Genomic DNA, 13,896 nt, shown 5'->3' on the forward strand with positions numbered 1-13,896 from the left:
AAGAACCAGGTGCTGGAAAATGCGATTAAAATGAGCTGCGAATTTCCTTTTACTCTTTTTGGCCAGTATAGACATGATGGGCTGAATGGCCTTTTCTCACTGTGGCATTTCTATGGTTCTAAGTGTCCCAAGCTGCTTGAACTGACATTGAGGGATTTCTAAGCTTGAGAAGCAGCTGAATACTGGGCCAGGCGCATGGGTGGCTGAATGTTTCCTAGATACAAGTTCCTGGATATGATCATCCCATGCAGGGACACATGGGGTGCATGGAGGACTGAACCACATGACCACATGCACTGTCAATGATTGGTGATGGCAATGTCAGGGTGGGGGCAGGTGGAGGAGAAAAACAGAGGAAGGGAGCGCAATGACAGGTTGGAGAGACTTTCTGTGAGGGATGGGTGAGATTGATGGGATGTTAGGGATGGCATAAGGGGCATTCTATGACTGAGGAGGCATGGGAAGGATGGAAGGCAGGGATGGACGTGGCAATGGAGGGAGGGTTGTCATGGAACGATGGCATGGGAGGGTAAGATGAGATGACAGAATTGTTTAATTGGTAAAATGGCAGGGACAGTTATTTGATACAACCTGTTAATCAAAAGTTATGCTTTGCGCTAAAAATGAAGATTGACTAGATTTTAATGAAAATGTTTTAGAATAGGTATCAGGAAATTAAAATGCATCAACATTGATTTTATAGATGAAGATGATGATAGCAGTCTGCACTTTCCAGAGTTTCTACACAATCTAGCTGTAATGGGCATGCCATCACAGAAAATTAGACTTAATGAAAGAGTAGTTGCTGCTAAACTTGAATCCTGAACAAAAACTGTACCATGGAACAATAGGTGCCAAATTAGAGCATACAGATTTCAAGGAAATGGAGTATATGTTGTCACGCTCACACAATATGGACTCAGATTTATTTTAAATGAACGCCTCTTTTAAAACAAAATGGAGAATGGACATTTGGCTTTTGAAACAAATGGAGTTGAAAGTGTACATGACTTTTTTCCTTTTCTATCAATGTACATAGAATGACACAAGACCCTGGAAGATATTTAGCATGTCTGGGCAGAATATTAACATTGCAAACAAAGTTTTGGGGCATTTCATTGAGAAGGTGTTAAAATGCAACAGACCTTTCCAGTGGATTAGCTGCCATTATCCAAATTGTTACAGAAACTCGTTCGCAATGGACTTGCAAACTTTCTGTCTTTGGAGTAGCATTTGAATGAGTGGGTATGAGAAGAATTTCATTCCATCACAAAGATATGTAAATAGGTGTTTCATAGAATCATAGAAACCCTACAGCACAGAAAGAGGCCATTCGGCCCATCGAGTCTGCACCGACCACAATTCCACCCAGGCCCTACCCCCATATATTTTACCCACTAATCCCTTTAACCTACGCATCTCAGGACACTAAGGGCAATTTTAGCATGGCCAATCAACCTAACCCGCACATCTTTGGACTGTGGGAGGAAACCGGAGCACCCGGAGGAAACTCACGCGGACACGAGGAGAATGTGCAAACTCCACACAGTTTGCATTTGAACACCATTGTGGGTCAGTGGCCAAGCTATCACTGAGACCATTTATGAGACTAATACATCATGATACCATGATCACCTGATAGAAATCAGGTTGCTGATGAAGAACATTTAATAAGACACATGTTGGGAACAGCAAGCAGAGAGAAAAAAAGAGGACGACGTCTAAAATCCACTGTGAATCCATCTTCATAAACCTCTAACCTTTATTTTTTTTAAAAACAGAATTAAAACTTCAGACTCTGGAAAGAAAACTACATGAAGTTGTCCATGTGTAAACAAAAAACTGAGAAATATAAATTGTCAAGCATTTGACCTTGTGATCAAAAGGAATCATCAGGCCACCAACTTTTTAAGCTTTCATCAGAGAGAATCATGCGTAACAGTGAATTATTTTTTGGACTTTTAAGACCTAAATGCATGCTACCACTTTTGTCATCCCCTTTTTGTGTGTGTGTGTAGAGTATGTATTTGAGAGAGAGAGAGAGAGAGAGAGAGAACTATTGTGATTATGTTTCAGGCGTTGAGTAAACATTTTTCCATTTTTAAAAAACTTGAGAAAACTTGTCACGTCTGTTCTTGAGAATTACAGCACCGGGATTAAAACACATTTCTTTTAAAAACCTTTGGTTCGTTGAGAGCTGGAAAAGAGGGAAAACCATTCTACTATCTCCTCTCTATCTGTAACATTATTCCTCAAATAATATTGAGCCCATCAGATGTAAATAAAAGAATAAAGAACAAAAAAAATTACAGAACAGGAACGGGCCCTTCGGCCCTCCAAACCTGCACTGACCATGCTGCCCGACTTAACTAAAACCCCCTACCCTTCCGGGGACCATATCCCTCTATTCCCATCCTTTTCATGTACTTGTCAAAATGCCCCTTAAAATTCACTACTGCATCCGCTTCCACTACCTCCCCCGGCAATGAGTTACAGGCACCCACTACTCTCTGTGTAAAAACTCTGCCTCGTACGTCTCCTTTAAACCTTGCCCCTTGCACCTTAAACCTATGCCCCCTAGTAATTGACTCTTCCACCCTGGGAAAAAGCTTCTGACTATCCACTCTGTCCATGCCCCTCATAATCTTGTAGACTTCTATCAGGTCTCCCCTCAACCTCCATCGCTCCAGTGAGAACAAACCAAGTTTCTCCAACCTCTCCTCCTAGCTAATGCCCTTCATACCAGGCAACATCCTGGTAAATATTTTCTGTACCCTCTCCAAAGCCGCCACATTCTTCTGGTAGTGTGGTGACCAGAATTGAACACTATATTCCAAGTGCAGCCTAACTAAGGTTCTATAAAGCTGCAACATGACTTGCCAATTTTTAAACTCAATACCCTGGCCGATGAAGGCAAACATGCCGTATGCCTTCTTGACTACCTTCTCCACCTGCATTGTCACTTTCTGTGACCTGTGTGCCTGTACACCCAGATCCCTTTGCCTATCAATAGTCTTAAGGGTTCTGCCATTTACTGTATATTTCCTATCTGTATTAGACCTTCCAAAATGCACTCCTTACATTTAGAACCATAGAACCCTACAGTGCAGAAAGAGGCCATTCGGCCCATCGAGTCTGCACCGACCACAATCCCACCCAGGCCCTATCCGGATTAAACTCCATCTGCCATCTCTCTGTCCAAGTCTCTAACTGATCTATATCCTGTTGTATCCTCTGATGGTCCTCATCGCTATCTGCAAATTCACCAACCTTTGTGTCATTCGCAAACTTACCAATCAATCCAGTTACATTTTCCTCCAAATCATTTATATATATTACAAACAGCAAACCTGTCTCTTCAACTCAGGAGTCATATTTTATGACTACAAACTGGTCACAAAGTCAGATGCTTTTACACATGGACAACTTCATGTAGTTTTTCTTCCAGGGAGAAGTTTTAATTCTGTTAAAAGTTTTTGGTAAAAGAATAACAAAAAATATTGAGTTTAAAGAAGCACTGTTTCAATAATCGACCACAAGTATTTTGCGGGTCCCTGTAAGTAAATATAAATTGTTCTGTTGCAGACAGTACAAAAGCCACAAAGTCACATTGAACCTATATAAACCATAGGTTTGGCCCCAGCTGGAGTAGTGTATCCAATCCTAAGCAACACACATTAGGCAGGACATGAAAAATTTTAAGAAGGTACAGAAGAGATTTGTTCAAATGGTTCCAGTGATGAGGGATTATGGTTACGTGGATAGACCAGAGAAACTGGGGTTGTTTTCCTTAGACCAGAGAAGGTTCATAGAATCCCTACAATGCAGCAGGACACCATTCGGCCCATTGAGTCTGCACCGACAACAATCCCATCCAGGCCCTATCCCCATAATCCCGCATGTTTACCTCGCTAATCCCTCTAACCTACACATCCCAGGACACTAAGGGGCAATTGAGCATGGCCAATCAACCTAACCCACACATCTTTGGACTTTGGGAGGAAACCAGAACACCCGGAGGAAACCCACACAGACACGGGGAGAACGTACAAACTCCACACAGACAGTGACCCAAGCTGGGAATCGAACCCAGGCCCCTGGAGCTGTGAAGCAGCAGTGCTAACCACTATGCCACCCTGAGGAGATGTGATAGAGATGGCTGAAACGTGAAGGGTTTCAATGGAATAAAGAGAAACTGTGTCCAATGGCTAAAGGGTGGACCAGAGGTCACTGGCAAAAGAACCAGAGGCAACAGGATTTTTTTTTCACATTGCAAACAACAGATCGAAAAGTTACAAACAGTGCAAAAAATGAATCATTTTTACCCTACAATATAGTGCTTATTTACAAAACATTACATTCATTACATTTCATTACTTAAAACTATGTACATCATCAGAGTTTACTGTGTGCCGTTATTTTTCAGATTGGCACACAGTTACGCAGGCCGAGGGTATTCTGCAGTTACCCGGCCCTCGGTCTGCCTCGGTTGAGACGCTTTACACGGTGGCCTTTCTCCATTGTGCCTTTGCGGCGGCTGCCCCAAGCTTGAGCGCGTCCCTGGGCACCTAGTCCTGGACCTTGGAATGTGCCAGTCTGCAACACTCGGTCGAGGACAATTCTTTCAGCTGGAAGATCAGCAAAGCAACAGGATTTTTTAAAATACTTTTCCAATTCAATCAAATCAAATCCAATTCAGAGTCTCAACAAGTTGAGACATTTCAGATCCAGGCTGACAAGACAGGGCAAGCGACCAAACCACCCTGTCCTGGGCCTGATCTACATGAGCCAAGCTGATTGGAGAAGGGGGAGGTTCCTCCTCCAAGACTTGAGCTCATTTGCATCTTAGCCAAAAGGCCGAGATGCTGCTTTAAAAAATTGCTTCATATGAAACATATGAAGCTTCAGTGTAACCTAATGACCTCAACCAAATGCAGCCGATCCATACTACACTTGATCTTAGCCAAAAGGCCAAGGAGGCAACAGGAACTATCTTTAAACTGCACAGGTGCATGACAACAGAATAGACCAGGCAGTGCAATAAACAGTAGTCATGATGTGGAGATGCCGGCGTTGGACTGGGGTAAACACAGTAAGAAGTTTAACAACACCAGGCTAAAGTCCAACAGGTTTATTTGGTAGCAAAAGCCACACAAGCTTTCGAGCTCCAAGCTCCGAAAGCTTGTGTGGCTTTTGCTACCAAATAAACCTGTTGGACTTTAACCTGGTGTTGTTAAACTTCTTACAATAAACAGTATACAGTACACTACCAACATTCCTTTAACATACTTGTGACTAGGTTTTAGTAAACAAATTTCTTTTTTTGTATTTTTATTCCAATTCAATCAAATCAAGTCCAATTCAGAGTCTCAACAAGTGAGACATTCCTGATCCAAGCTGACAACGCCGGCATCTCCACACCAAGCTGACAAGACAGGGCTCTCACCTCCTGTCTTGGGCTTGATCTACATGATCCAAGCTGATTGGAGCAGGCATTGCACCTCCTCCAAGGCTTGATCTCATTTGCCTCTTAGCCAAAAGGCCGAGATGCCGCTTTTAAAAATTGCTTCAAATGAAGCTAAAATGTAACCTAATGACTTCAACCAAGTACTGCACATCGATACTACACTTGATCTTAGCCAGAAGGACAATATGCAGTAGTTTTTTTAAATTTCAAAAATATACTTTATTCATAAAAACAATTCTCAAATAAACCATTGCAAAACGACAGATCCAAAAATTACAAAGTGCAAAAAAAGAATCATTTTTACAGTACAATACAGTGCTTATTTACAAAACATTACATTCATTACATTTCATTACTTAAAAACTATATACATATATCAGAGTTTACTGTGTGCTGTTATTTTTCAGGTTGGCACACAGTTCCGCAGGCCGAGGGTATTCTGCAGTTACCCGGCCCTCGGTCTGCCTCGGTTGAGACGCTTTACACGGTGGCCTTTCCCCATTGTGCCTTTGCGGCGGCTGCCCCAAGCTTGAGCGCGTCCCTGAGCACGTAGTCCTGGACCTTGGAATGTGCCAGTCTGCAATACTCGGTCGAGGACAATTCTTTCAGCTGGAAGATCAGCAAGTTTCGGGCGGACCAAAGCGCGTCCTTCACCGAGTTGATGACCCTCCAGCAGCAGTTGATATTTGTCTCAGTGTGCGTCCCCGGAAACAGCTCGTGGAGCACAGAGTCCTGTGTCACCGAGCTGCTCGGGACGAACCGTGACAAATATCACTGCATCTCACTCCAGACCTTCTTTGCAAAGGCACATTCCACAAGGAGGTGTGCGACCGTCTCATCACCCCCGCAGCCGCTTCGAGGGCAGCGTGCGGTGAGGTTGAGACCTCGAGCGTGCATAAAGGATCTGACGGGGAATGCCCTTCTCACCACCAGCCAAGCCAGATCTTGGTGCTTGTTTGTGAGTTCTGGTGATGAGGCATTCTGCCAGATGACACTGACAGTCTGCTCAGGGAACCATCCGACAGGATCCGCCATCTCCTTTCCTCTCAATGCCTCAAGGACGTTACACGCTGACCACTGCTTGATCGCCATGTGGTCAAAGGCATGTTTGCGGAAAAATTTCTCCACGAAGGACAGGTGCTGTGGCACGGTCCAACTACTTGGAGCGTTCCGCGGCAATGTGGCCAGACCCATCCTCTGCAAACCTTGGGACAGGTAGAACCTCAAAAAGTAGTGGCACTTGCTGTTAGTGTACCGAGGATCTACACACAACTTGATGCAGCCGCACACAAAGATGGCCATCAGGATGAGGGCGGCGTTGGGAAAGCTTTTCCCTCCGTTCTCCTCAATATGCAGTAGTTTTTGTTGAGGTTCATTCTGAGCAGTTCATAACATATGACTGAGTTTTATGGGCTGTCCCTAGGGGTGTAGACAAAGAAGACCACTAATTTGGTGAGAGTTCCTTTTTGGACAGTATGAAACCTTGTGATTCTTCCAGTACAAACAGCTGTTGATGACGTAGACCTGGACCTTAGAATCTGCCAATCTGCAACACTATGTGCTGAGGGACACACTGGACTCTGGGGTAGCTGCCACAAAAGCTCAAATGGGAAAGGCCACAGCCTAATGTTCTCACTGCCTTAGTACTGAGAGGTTGGTAACCATGTAAAATCCTTCAAAGGTGCAATTGTGAGTGCTACATACTGTATTGAAAGAAGCTGATGTTTTGCACTTTACATGTCAACTTTGAATACTAATGAAATGGAACTGTATAAATTTTATGGATAAATGTATGACACTAGTGTGCATTTCAGGACTAACAGTACTGGATATAAGCTAGCGTGAATGGTATGTCACATTATAATTTATTAATTCAAAACAATTTAAATCTTTCTCTCCAGTATTAGAACACAGGATTGAGCATAGGCAAAATATGTCATGACCTGACTCAATGGAATAGTAAGCAATCTTGCTCCATCTGTTGGAAAGAATTAGAACTGCAGCCCAATGCCAACCAAGCATTCAAACAATTATCCTACAGATGGCAGCCAAAAAAATTAATAACTCAATGTTTCAACAATTCTACAAGCCTATGGAAGAGTTTAAAAGAGTCATTATGCAAAATTCTCTGCTCCTCTTCTTGGAATCCTTGCTGAAAAGTATGCATGCATCAAAATGCGTGCAGACATACGGGATTCTAAGGCCTTGCTTGACCTGAAGCCATAAAATCCCACCTGAGGTCACCGGACCTTCCCATGTTCTGTCCCTTGCCCACTCCGATTCCCGTGGCGAGCGGGTGGTAAAACTCCGGCCAATGTCTCCACAATGGAACAGCAAATCATCTGGACTTACACAAAGGATGGCCACTTGGCTACAAGCTCGATGAATGCAAGTATCTGTGCAAAAGGATCACACTAAGGATTAGGATCATCTGGAGAGTAGAGAAAGGACTTCACCTTTGCAGCCAATGGCACATAGAGTATATTTTTGTAAAAAAAACTATTCATAAAATATCTGAAAAGAACATTACAAAACATTTCAAAATGGCCATCATAGAAAGTGCAATGTTTTTGCTACTTTTCCAGGTCCTGTTGCAGCCTGCGGTACTTCAATACAATCAAAGAAACATCACAGAAATTTTAAAATGGTGATTACAGAAGTGCAATGATATTTAAATAGTTTACATAGATCCTGTTGTAATACGATTGTAATACATATGATGTGCTTCAATATGAATGTAATACATAAAGTATTCACTGCATATGTTCAATGAGTTAGACAGCCCGAGGGGGTCTATACAATTCCCAGCTCCTTGTGGCACTATGGCTAAAGGTCTTGGACAGTGACTTTTTCTCCATTGCACTTATGCAGCTGCTGCCCCAAACGTTAGTGTGTCCTTCAACACAGTCCTGGGCTTTGGAATGTGCCAGTTTGCAACACACAGTCAAGGACAACTCTTTACACTGGAAGAGAAGACCAACAAGTTTCAAGCAGAGCAAAGAATGTCTTTCACTGAGTTGATGATCCTCAGCTGCAGTTGATGTTTGTCTCGGTGTGTGTCCCTGGGAACAGCCTGTAGAGCACAGAGTTTTGCATCACACAGCTGTTTGGGATGAACTTCGACAAATGCTACTGCATCTCTCTCCAGATCACAAGGAGGTGGGCAACGGTCTCTTCCCCACCACAGTCACCACGAGCGTAATATGCGGATGGAGTGAGATGCTCCGCATGTAGGAAGGATCTGACGGGAGGGCCTTTCTCAAGGACCTTTCCTTTCTTAGGGAGTAACTATGACTTTGGAATTTTTGTGGTTTTTATCAAAGTCGAGTCGGTACCTTCACGCGGTGCTCCCAGTAATGTCTTCCTAGGATTTGGATGTTTCCTTTATTTCCAGGTTTGGGTTTAGACAGATTTCCTAAATTTTATCAAGACAGTGAAATCGGACTGTGCAAAGCCATTTACGTTGGGTGGTTTGCGGAAACCAATTTTCCTCCTACAGGCGGAGCTTTAGTAAAAAGAATGATGGTGGTTCCGGCAGAAGCTGATAATCGTTCTGGGAGGGATGGTAACTGGTGTATAAACATCCCCGTTCTGGTTGACTGGTCATAGAAATCATAGAAACCCTACAGTGCAGAAGGAGGCCATTCAGCCCATCAAGGTTGCGCCGACCTCAATCCCACCCAGGCCCTACCCCCACATATTTACCCGCTAATCCCTCCAACCTCCGCATCTCAGGACTCGAAGGGGCAGTTTTTAACCTTGGCCAATCAACCTAACCCGCACATCTTTGGACTGTGGGAGGAAACCGGAGCACCCGGAGGAAACCCACGCAGACACGAGAAGAATGTGCAAACTCCACACAGACAGTGACCCAAGCCGGGAATCGAACCCAGGTCCCTGGAGCTGTGAAGCAGCAGTGCTAACCACTGTGCTACTGTGCCGCCCTATGGTCATTGTGGATCAAGAATGCTAAGTACTGTAGATGCAGTACAGTACTTCTGCAAGTGCGGTAACAGGGAAACCTTACCTGTGGGCTCTCAGACATTTTTACCTGCCTCCACTCAGACCATGGAGGATGACATAATTAAGCCATTAAGGAAACTTCAGGTAATTATGGAATTCTCACAGTAAATCAGAGTAACCACCTTCTGGGAAGTAATCCAACCTGGGGAACATCTGTGGGTTGATATTTGCTTAGATAATGACATTGACTTCTTGTAGCTCAGTCTGGTGGCCAGAGAAGGAATCAGGGAAGACAAGGATCACAAGTCTCCCCTAAATGATTGTACAGACTTAATTTTTTACAACAAGGGTGTTGATTCAAGTTTGATACCTTTTAACAATGATTTTAATAATGACTATTTTAACCCAGATACTGGAGGAAGGTCTAGGACATCAAAATCTAATTCTAATATAATCGGAGTTGATTGAAGCTACTAAAGTAACTAGAGTCAAATCCAAGAAATATAATTCAGAATTAGATATATGTATTTCCTATCCATGAGGAATATACATGCCCCATTTGCTTCATTGTTTTCAATTCGCTTAAGATGTTAAAGGAACACTTCAAAGGAATACATAAAGATCATAAATTAAAAGCGAGATGCTCAAAATGTGGTAAGAGTGGGGAATTTCACCCTATAGCTTGTCATCATGGGAAATGTAATATAATAGAGATAATAGAGTAGAAGTTACAGGCTTAGATAAGCAGAACAATAAATGTAAAATATGTGGTAAGGAGTTTGAGACTTAGAGGGGTTTGAGATAACATGAGGCCAAAAGTCACCCGGGTGAGAGAAATAAAACACGGATAGAGAAGAATGCCAAAAAAGATCGAAAATTGGTTAGGAGTAATAGGTGTTCAGTTTGGACAGATGAGGAAATGGAGGTCTTCTTATAGTTAGAATTAAGGTTTAAACATTGTTGAAATATTAATTGTAAAATTGCTGAAGTGCTAACATCCAAGACTAATAAGCAAATTTCCGATAAAAGAACAGTAAGATATTTGAAGTTGAAGAAGGAAAGAGAGAAATTAAATAAATGTAGCAGAGACAGTGAATGGATCAGATTCGGATTCTACGGTGGTAGAGGAGGGACTAGATCAAACATTAAATGTTGAAGATCAGGATGACTTCCCTGGAGTCAACCAAAGTAAAGATAATAATGAGGTAAAGGATAAAGCAAGAAAAAATAATGAAGATGAGAAAAGCAGTGGCAAGATTAATTTTAGAAGAGTAGTCAGAAAAGAAAAATTGTTACTATAAAACCTAGGAGGTATGGTAAAATTAATGATGCTCTGAAAAGATTAAAGATCTAGAGAAGTACTTCGCAGAAAGGTTAACAGCAAATAAACAGCGAATAGATATAAGTAAATGGAAATTTGGGAACAGTGAAGTAAAGCTTGATTATAAAGGAATATTGGATCCAATCACGGATCAAGAAGTTAATGAATCTTTAGAGCACTTTAAGAAGAATATGGCCCCTAGTCCTGATGGAATAAAAAAGTTAAAATGTACAAATGCTGCTGAATAAATTCCTGAGTTTGTTAGCGAAAATATATAATATTTGGCTGTTGTCAGGAGATATCCCAGGATCATTAAAATTAGCGAGAACAATCCTTATACCTAAATCAGATGAGACAGAGGCTCTAAAGGATATCGAGAATTGGCAACCACTTGCTATAGGTTCGCTACTATTGAGAATTTTCACAAAAATAATCAGTAGGAGATTAGACAAGGTAGTTAAGTTAAACAAGAGTCAAAGAGGATTTATGATGGGACAATCTGGTTGTAATGAAAACATCGACATTCTAAATAATATCTATTTTAAAAATTTATAAGGGTACCGAAGGTCATAAAGGTAACCTTGGAGTAGTTTTTATTGACCTTACGAAGGCATTTGATTCTGTTGAGTATGCATTAATTATGAAAAGTTTAAAAAGGGTAGGACTCCCTGGAAAAATGATCGAATTGATTGAAAATTTATACACAGATATTGAAGTAGGCAAAAATAAAACATCAGCTATCCCCAACGGCAGGGGTGTTAAACAGGGAGACTCTCTGTCTCCTTTGCCTTTCAACATTATTATGGATATGCTCTTCTGTATGCTCGATAGTAAGGTATCCAACCTACCAATGAGGTAATTACAGTGACTGCTCTTGCATTTGCTGAGATATAGCTATCGTCAGTGCATCTTACAAGGGAATGGAGAAAAGTCTAAAAATTATGGAACAATTTTGTTCGTCAGGCCTAAGGATTAATATGACCAAAATGGCAGGGTTTTGCATGCAATCTAAGAATAAAACATTTTTATACAATAACGAAGAGTTGTGCAGAATGAAGGAGACCCCAGTAAACTTTATTGAACCGGGGTAGGTCAAAAAATACTTAGGTGCTAAATTTGATCCATGTGTAGGAACCAAGGATAAGGACTGAGAAGTAGAGCTGTCCACATGGGTTGACAACTTGAAAGCCAGCCCCCTAAAACCAACTCAAAAATTTAGTATGTTAAAAACGTAATTTATCCCTTGATTTTATCATCTAACATTAAATGAGATATCCCAGAACAAACCAATTGCATTAGATAGAGTTATTTAAAAAAGCAGTAAAGGAGATACTTCACGTACCAAATCATATAGCAGATGGAATTCTCTATGCTAGACTAAGAGATGGAGAGCTGGGTCTTCCAAAATTGGAAGCGGAAATCCCAATATCAGTTTTTTAAAAATATAGTAAATTTAGGATGAAAAAGACCCGATTGTCCTGGCCTCCTTCCAGTATAATGGAGTAGATTTGGATTTTAAATGCAGTCAGTTGAGAGGCCTCTGGGTCAAGGAAATGGCCAAGATCCCCATAATGCCCTAATTAGGGCTGAAGGAATTGAGGAAGAACCTTCCCCGAATTGGTGTAAACTGGAAGCGAACAATTGGATGAAACTAAATTAACAGAGGATCGGTATCTCCTACTTCCTTGACGACCCAGTGTCAAATCACTGGCTGCGAATTAACTGTTTTAAGGAATCTAATTTTATCAACACTCTTTTACTAAGTAGCAATGCTTATCCAACAAGGAAGTTTCTATCTATTGGAAGATCTATCTGGAATATATATTAAGCAGGAGATGAAACACAGCCAATGAAATGGTCGGGCATATCTTTGGATATTGCCCACATGTTAAAAAGGCCAGGATCTACAGGCACAACAAAATTCTACAGTTACTTAAGGACTTTGCTATAAAACATCACTTTAAAATTTTTCTGGAACCTCCCATAAGAACTACAATTAAGCAGTATTCAAGCGGATATCTTAATTTGTAAAGAGAACAAGGTGGCGGTGGTCGACGTGACCATATGGTTTGAGGATAATAATTCCTCAGAGAGAGCTCCGGAAGAAAAACTAGGAAAGTATAACCATCTAATAAAAGAAATCATAGATTTGACTAGATGTTCTGAGGTTAAATTCTTTGGATTTGTCATAGGTACCAGAGGCAAATGGCATAAACAGAATGAACAGTTGATGAAGTTTCTTGACATTAAGAACTTTAAAGGTTTTGCTGAACAAACCACCCGGCTCACCATATTACACACCATTAAGATTTTATAAATTTTTATGGATAATAGCAATGCGCATTTCATTTAAAACCACTTTTATTAGATATCGCATGTTTTATCACTGATTTATCATGTTATTTGTTAATAATCACTTTATAGTTGTTTTTACATATTTATATTTTAATAATAAAGTTTACTATTTTATGGATTACTTGGGATAACAACACTACTTTCTAATAATAAAGGTTTCAACCTTGTTTAGAGATGGTTGATGTGATATCCATATGTTCCTCTTTGGTGCTGTGGCTACAATGGCCTTTTGTTTTAACTGTAAATTGATATTTTATTATCAATTTAAATCATCCAAGACCCGAGTATGCTAGTTAGAGGTCATTTTGTTTCATGGACATGCCACGTAAATATATGGAATGGGCACCACAGTAGTGATGCATTTCAATAGGAAGGATCTGATGGGGAAAGCCTTTCTCATCATCAGCCAAGCTAGATCTTGGTGCTTATTTGAAAGTTTTGCCAATGAGACATTCTGCCAAATGACTGACGGTCTGCTCAAGGAATGATCCACCATCCCCTTTTCCCACAGGGGGACATGACGGACAGACAAACTGCCTGATGAACCTGTGGTCAAAAGGTGTTTCTCTGCATATATTCTTCCATGAGGGACAGGTGGTACAACATGGTCCAAAAAACTTGGATGGCTAGACCCATCCTTTGCAACACTGGGAACAGATAGACTTTAGCATATAGTGACACTTGGTGTTTGCATACCAAGGGTCTAAGCCCAGCTTGATGCAGCCATAGACAAAGGTTGCCAACAAGATGAGGGAAATAAAAACAAAATACTGCAGATGCTGGAATCTGA

The sequence above is a fragment of the Mustelus asterias genome, chromosome 15 (assembly GCF_964213995.1).
Source record: "Mustelus asterias chromosome 15, sMusAst1.hap1.1, whole genome shotgun sequence".
In the NCBI taxonomy this organism is placed as follows: domain Eukaryota; kingdom Metazoa; phylum Chordata; class Chondrichthyes; order Carcharhiniformes; family Triakidae; genus Mustelus; species Mustelus asterias.